We start from the raw sequence: 8785 nt of genomic DNA, 5'->3' as shown, positions 1-8785 counted from the left end.
TATACAAAATTGTAATTATATGCTTTATTTACAGAAATTTATCAAACGCACGAACCAAAACAGAATAGAGGAACATCAAAATTAATCTCCAATATATAATATAAACGGTGGGTATTAAAAATACAGATTAACTTAATCTCGTTCTCTTAATCTCACAATATAAACGTAGTATTACACCAATGCATCTAAGTTTTACCCAATATATTTGTTTCTGGGTCAGAATTGTGTCTTAAAAGATCAAATCTTATATATAAGATTGATTGCAATGATAGCAATAAATCTTATATACATAGGAATGACAAAACAAAAATTATCGAAAAAGTTAAGTGAACATAAAAGTACGTGCAGACGCACTGATGATTATAAAAAAACAGCCCTATCTGAACATCATCATTCAGCTAGACATACTTTCAATTTCGAAGAAGCTTCAATTCTTGAAATTGAGAACAACTACCAAAAAAGAGTACTTGCTGAAGTCATACATATTATATTAAATCACAACCAGGTGGTGAATTAATTTAATTTACGTATATATTGTTTTAATTTTCATAAACCTTAAGTTAAGCTTTTTATTAAAAAATTAAGGTATTATTTTAATTGTAATGTGTAAATTTAATAAGTTTTAATTGGTAATGTTTTTTGTATAATTATTACAGCACTGAGGATGTTCTAAAATAAAGAACGAAATATCTGCTTCAACATTTTAAAATAAAAGCGTTTTATTGTGGTTTGTCTGATAGCTGAAAAATTTTATTTTAAAAATTAAAAGATCAAAACATGCGTTATTACATTAATTACAAATCACATTAATTTTAACTAAGTTTCTAACTTATGCAGAATGTACAAACAACAAATACCTTTAACAAAGTTAAAGGAATTTATGAGTACGCTTCAAAAGAAGTTTTCGGCAAAAACTTTTTTATTACTCGTTTTTATAAATTCTTGTACCAATTTATATCAGAAAAAGATAAACAACTAGTAACCCCGGGCAGACGTTATCCTGCCATAGATTGACTTCTATTTTTAGTAAACTGCATTTTGTTTAGACTGCCTGTTAAATGACGGTTTTTAGTGATCCAGCATGGTGATAAATTTACCCTTGTACTTTAAATGTTGGCAAATAATTTGAGCTAACGATATTCGTTGCTCCGAACGATGTCATTTGAAAGCATGAATTGTACTTGCGTACATTTTTCAAAAAATTTAATGAGTGACTTGTTTCACCTGATACTGAAGTTAATAATGGTTCAGGTGGTGAACCTGCACAGCACATAACTGGTGTTTCACTACAATACGTACACTTTTTATACATTTTTCCAACAATTACACTTGGATAGAGACTGTAATTGTAAAGGGAATTGTAATTGAAACCACATAAATTCAAATAAAAAAAATTTGAAGAAATTATTTATTTATTATATTTGAAATTTGAAATATTTGAAATATTGATGACACACAAAATACAAAAAGAGAATCAGTATCACTCAAACTGTCAAATTGTCAACAGTTTAAAACAGAAATTTATAAATTTATTATTTATGTAAAAATTAGTAGAATTCTGCTATATAATAATGCCTTTTGAATGAGTTAATTTCTTTATGTTAATCACAATAAATCATTACTGGAATAATTTTTGGAAATAACAGTGTTTTCTAGCAATATTGCTAACTTGACACTATTTTTATTTTCAATAAAAATATTATAAAAGTAAATTTTCATGAAATAATTTTCTGCATATTCTCAAAAATTAGAGTCTCCCTTCTTTATAAGATCTTCCCTGATTTCTCGGAAATATAATTATAAAAGTGCATTGAATATCATTGGGTGGCTGTGCACACAATTAAATTAGTATTAGTTTGAGTATTAAATATAGGTCTTGACGCTTAAGTAACACTTAAGCGTTCTTCTTAAGTAAATTCTTCTTTAAATAGAAGAATTTTCCTGTGAAAAATTGAATTTGCTACACAAACTTTACTCTTACATTTTATTTCAAGTAAATGTTACCCAATTATTTATGGTATTTTCTAAACTAGGTATATGTTGTTTAATGTTGCGGAAAATAATTTAGAAGAGTTTTATTTGTTAAAAGCAATAGATATCTATTTTAAGTTTAAATAAAATAAATAAACATTTTCGAACTGAATTCTGCTTATTGATAATGTTTTCCTTCTAAACATGTTATTAAAGTAAATATATTTGTAAATTGGGTATATTATCTAACAAGATTTAAACTTACTATATATGACATAATTAAATATAACTTCTTTATTATTACATAAAATTCACATATCAATGCATATAATTTTCACATTGAAAACTAGAAGGCATTAAATTTTATAATAGTAATTTAGTATTACACTTATCAATAGTGATATATTAGTCTATTTTATTTATTTTCAGAAAAAAAACCAAGTATATAGCCCTGTTCACTTCAAGAAAGATAACCATCCATAATTTATTTGATATTTATTATTTTTCGTTGGAAATTATTTTTCAAAATTAAATGGATTTTTAACAAATGCAAACTAATATTAATTTTAAACTTAAGTTTTTCTTGCCGAGTGGGACACGTCTTTATGATGAAAGAAGCTATATAAAAGTTAGACGAATTCGAATAGCAAAAAAAAGACGGATAAAAATTTATTTAATTTATTGAAATTTGGATGACGCTGTTTCCAGTATAGCGAAGTACTCATCATCAGTGCCCTTAGGAAATATTCAAATTTCTTAATTAGTTTATAGTCCGTGTATAATTTGTTTGGACTGCAAGTGCCTGGCTTAGACCTCGTGCCTGTCAAATTAGAAGCGATGACTAATCGTGTTTATCCACAAGAAACCAAGTCTGCACAAACTTTCAATGCTCAAGTTCCAGGTGTTTTTTGTCGCTTTTTATTAATTATTGACACTAACCAAAGCACTTGCCGTGCTTTTAAATTAGAACGAGCGTATAAACTACACAGCTTTATTTGGAATCACAAGTTCAACGAATTAAAAGTTAATTTTAGGCAATTTTTGTTTCAAAACTGTTCTTTTGTAGAGACATCTGTTATGCATATTTTTTACTTACTATATGTAAAGAAAGAAGCTATGCAAATGTTTCTCTACAAGTTCGGTAATCCCGATAAGAAAAAGCTGAACAATATTATTGTTCATATATCCTATAATTAAAATTTTTAAAGTTAATTCTTTCTTGCCGAGAGTGACGGTCTGTATGCACGGCCACCCCAAGATGGTGAATGTGTTTTCATAACTGAACAATGCTCGATTTTTGAAAATTATATAAACGACTTTATTGGCAGTGTTGTATTGCTGGAACTATCAAAAATTTCAATTATGTGGTCAATTTACCGCTTTCTTTGTATCTTTCTTATTTTACGATTTTTCTCCGTTATCATGAATATGGCCTAAAAAAATGTGTACTATTTTTTAAATTCAAATACGAAATACATTTGAACATGAAATGTTCACCAATAACTGTTTTGATTCATTCCTTTTATAAATATTTATATAAAAAAACTTTTTTTATAAAATTATCCGCAAGTATTTTTGTTTTTACATGTATTTATTAACCACAAATTTGATAAAAAATTTTTACTTGTCATATTTTCACTGATTTAGGCAGTGATGTCAAATTATTCTTACTCAATCAGAACTATTCAAACATTCATGTCAAAAGAATACACCTATAGTTAAAAATATTTACGTCGCACTAAAATTTAAGACGTGAACATTTTTACGTGCAAAACCTAACTCTTAAGATTTTAAGAGAATTGTTGTTGCTTCACATGTTTTCTTTCGCAAGTATTTTTTTGCTCCTCTGAAAGAAAAAATTATAGTTTTTGTACATTCCGTAACGATTTTGTATGATTTGGCAGCATTCTTTTTGTCTCCGTCCAGATCGTTTAAAGCTTTCACCTTATTTCGATTTGTTTTGAACAATTAAAACAAAGTAAAGAAAGGCAAAAGCCTTTGTACTTATTTTTCTTTTTGGCGTGAGCGTTCAATGCCGATTTAAATTTAAAAAAATAATGAAATTACATATTATTTAGTTTTTTACGTAAAAGTATTAAAATAAACAAAAAAAAAAATAATAATACAAATGGATGACGGACGAATAAAAAAAATAAATGATTCAACAACACAAAAGACTCGTGGACACCAGATTAGGATAGCTATATATAAAATTATTACTTCATTTTAATATACATTATTTTTATAGGCCTACACAACATGTGAAAATACAACCTTGCCTTTTGAAAATAATTTCGTATAGCTTCTGGTTGTAATTTTTCCTGTCTGGGAAATTGAAGTGATTTTGTAGCATCTAAATGCTACAAAATCGGTTGCTCCGAGTTGCATACCGATTTCTTTACCCTTAGCTTGAATAATTGGGCCAGATATCGGAATGTTTCGATTTCTTACATTACGAAACCAGTCGAAACAGATTTGATCTGTTTTTGTTGTTGTCTATATATTGTCTGCGTTCATAAAGCACGTCTTTGTATTAAAATTGTAACTAAATAAAATATTTTCTTTATTACCATCTATAAGTTTTCTTTGATTTCTCCCTACCATTCAAATGTTTACAATTCAACAAGCCAAAACTGTATAGAAAGTATACGAATGTGAAAAATGCAACACCTTTTATATGGGGAGTCCCCAACATCCATTAATTCTGATTGCCTTAAAATTTTTGAAGTCTTCATTATTTATTTTGTCCGTTATTATGGAGTTCACATCCTTAGTTCAGCAGAAATTCTCTGCCTGCGTCCGGGTTAGAGGAGTGTCCGCTAAAAAGAGTTTAAGTAATTTTGAACAATAATAACAAAATTTGGTTTCAGAAATATTGTCCACTTAAGAGAGGTGTCCGCTTAACAGGGTGTCCGCTAGGATATATATTATATTTGATATATAAACTCATTCATATATTTTTATATAAAAATTATATATTTATAAAATCAAATTTCTGAAAAATTCTTACCTCTTGTTTGTTTTGATTTGTTTATTATTTGTTTGTGCTTACATTTATACTGGTTTATATTGGTTTTGCCTAAACTTAAAAAGAAATGTGGAGATGCACACACTTTCAATTTGCTACAAAAAATAACCCCTATGAGAAAAAACTCATAGGGGCTGTAAAACAGTTAGTTTATTATTATATTTTGTTATAATAATTGTTAAAATTATACACCTTTTCTTTACACTGGAAAGTGTAAGAATTAGATCAGCATTTTTTCTTCAAAACGTATTAAAATTGTAGTAAATTGCTGCTAATTCTGACATTTATTACTAGAAAATACTGAAAATACTGCTAAGTCAGGTACAGATGGCCTCGGCTCCCATGACAGAATTTGAACCGACATATATTTTATAATATAACAGCTACAATTTTGCTTATAACTTGCTCGTGACACTACATAACATGGGTCTTACTATATTTTCAAATAAATTAAAATACACGGAAGCTCTTTGTACGGTTAATGAAGTTTACTTTATAATTTCGAGTAAGTTAACTCGTCTATAACGAAGTCAGTGGAAACATACTACCATATATGATCTAAATATGAAAGTAAATTAGTAAATAAGTAATATTCAGAAAAAGGCGGAAAATCCATTATTTAACATTTACAGAAGATTAGAGTGTTGTAACTGGCAATAATTACAAAGTTTTTGTTTTTATATAAATCTTATTAATACTATAAATATAAAAAAAAATAAATAAACAAATTATTAACACACTTATGTCAGAATTAGTTCAGGAAGAAAGTTATATTTAATATTTCTGAATATTGTTAATATTACATGAAATTTTTTTTCGATAAACAAATAGAAATTTAAAGTACCTTAAAAACATTTCAACAAAATTGAACACTAAATTATGTAAAAAATATTAAAATATGGTATATTTACAAAATTTAATTTTACAGATTTCGTTGTTCGATTTGCCTTATACGAAAAAACACATTAAGGTAAAGACAAGTATTTGTTTTTAACTATATTATTAAATATTTTAATATTATTTAATTTGTTATGTATTCATTATATTACTTTAATATTTAATAAAAAATTGCTTTATATACCAAATAAAAATACTTAATCACATTTACTAGTTATATTTATTTTACAAAAAGGATACTTATTGATTTGTAAAAAATATTCATTTAAAACATCCTCAATATTGAACAAAGTGTTTTTAAAACTCACAAATATACTAAGGCTCAGTTTCCGTTGCTGTTATATATAGATGTATCATGTAATATATTTAATCGTTTAACATAAAAATGTAAATTATTTTGCGCTTTTTTGCCAAAAGAAACATTAAAATTACAAAGATCAGTCGAAGAAAATGTTTATTAATAGGTTACAAAATATGCTTTCATACTAAGTTTAGATAAGAAGGTTTAGTTTATGAAAAATAAAAAATTTGGACACAAATAAGATCGTTTGCAAAACTGTTTAAAAACGATAGCTATTATAATATCCGAACCTATTTCCGTAAAAGAAATATAAGGTGTCAATTTTTACCATATTTACTGGGCTATGTGTGAATTTTAAATGAACCATTATTGAAATATTAGGCGTTTTCGGTGGCTCGCAAGTGTGGCAAAAAATGCATGGTGGCCTATATTCGCTAAGCGAACCGTTGGCATCACTATTTAATCTGTCAAGTGTTATTTTTTGACAATTAGCAAAAATAGCATAATGCAAGCAAATTACATTTTGTATAAAAATAAATGATTAACATAGATTGAAAATTAAAATGAATACAGAATTTAAAGGAATGGTAAACATATTGGACATTTCAAAATAAAAGACAAATTTATTCTTTTTTTCCAATTTTCAAATTAATGAAATTTTTGAATTTTGATTGAATTTTTGTTTACATATAATTTTTGATATATGATTGCAATATTCGTTGTAATTTTCGATGAAGGTTCACAATAGTTCACTTATTGCATTGGTAACACTTTTTTTTTACTGGCCGATGTGCTTGGCTAGTATAACTATACTGGCCGAGGTAGAAAAAATAGTGTTGTTGTTTTGCGTACATTTCGGTCAGTATAGGCCAGCAACTTGCTGTTTTTCGCCATACTTACGAACCACTATTGAAGGCTTTTGATTGCTTCTTTTCATAGGGTTGACAATCCCAGTAGGTTTTATTGATTTTACAAATTATAAGCATATTTAATTTTATAAATTGTAAGTTGCCTGTACATATATTATAATTTATTTTATTTCCATTTTTTCGAAATCGATAAATACGTTTTCGAAAAAAAAAATTGAATTTCAATATACTTGATTATAATTATTTTTATTCTTTAATAAAAAACAAAGAAGAAGTAGATACAAAAACATCGTACGATGAGATGAAACATCGTACGATGTTTAATTGTACAATAACAAAAGGGCAAGTAACAATGGTCACAATTGTTGTGATTTTTACTTAGCGAGTAATTTTACTTTAGTAAATGTAAGAGATATATCATTTTAAAAGTAGTATTTGTGCATTTAGTTTAAACAATTTCAATGCCTTTGTTGAATTTAAGCCGATTTTCGTGAGATGTTCTATTGTATTATATTATGTTAGGAAATGCATAAACGTGCTTTATTTTAATAAGCTATTTTAGCTAATTCTTGTAGTTTAATATTAACATATTTTAATTTATACTTTGTTGGCATTGACTTATAATATTTAAATATTAATATAAAATTTATTTACAATTTACCAATTTATCAGTCTGCGTAACTTAATCAACTAATAGGATGTCAAATTAATAATAATACAGAGTATTTACACCACCGTGTTCTTTGTTTATAACTATTTAAACATTTTTTATATATTATAATTTCAATAATATTATATTGTTAATAATCTATAAATACTAAATTTTAGATAAAATGTATTTGTAAATTTATTAAAACATTCATAACTACTTATAGGCCTGAGAAGTCGCCTATGTTACGACCTCTGACTGGTATTGATTTCGCAGATTTTAGCTGGAAAAGTGTTAGAACTAGTTAGTGATAAATTTGATTCGTTGTTGGAAAGTTTATGTATGGAACTTATAGTGGCATTTTTACTGTCAACGTCTGATACATTATTTTCTGCAGTGCCCTTGGTGGTACTACAGTTGCATTCAATACTGCTGTTTGAGTTACTTTTCGCTTTATTTAAATGAACAGTATTATGTTCATAGTCGAGTTTTTTGCATGAACATTTATTTTGTTCATAATTTCTGAAAATGTTATTGATGTCATAGTTTTCGTAATCAATACTATAGTACGCTGGAGTATTGCTTTGATATTTTATTTGGGTAGCATTAATTTGATAGTTACTTCCTAAATATGTAGGTAAATCATATTCGTGATTAATCTTTTGAAAAATTAAGGTTTTCGGTATGTCAATACTTTTTTCATCTCGGTGGTTTAATTGGATACATTTTTTTTTAGAGTAGTTGCTGGAGCAATTATGTATTGTTGCATAATTATTACAATAATTGTACGCCCGACTTTCATCAGAATTAATAGCATTATAGTCGTTTGTTGAACGGTAAATATTTGACTTCTGTGGGGTTATGGACTTTGTAGAACATTTGACTCGGCTAAGTGGTAACGCTAATCTTAATTTCTGCCAAAACTTTTTATCATCCCATTCAATACATGTACTAATACGAAGATAATATCGCATTTCATCGTCAATATCCCGCTGTGGCAAGTCTCCGTAGAGTATAAATAATAAACGAATTTTGTTTTTGACTATTTCATGAAGAGCGCTTTTGAATTC

Source organism: Teleopsis dalmanni, chromosome 1, assembly GCF_002237135.1.
Source record: "Teleopsis dalmanni isolate 2A chromosome 1, ASM223713v2, whole genome shotgun sequence".
NCBI lineage: Eukaryota > Metazoa > Arthropoda > Insecta > Diptera > Diopsidae > Teleopsis > Teleopsis dalmanni.
This window is presented reverse-complemented; position numbering follows the sequence as displayed.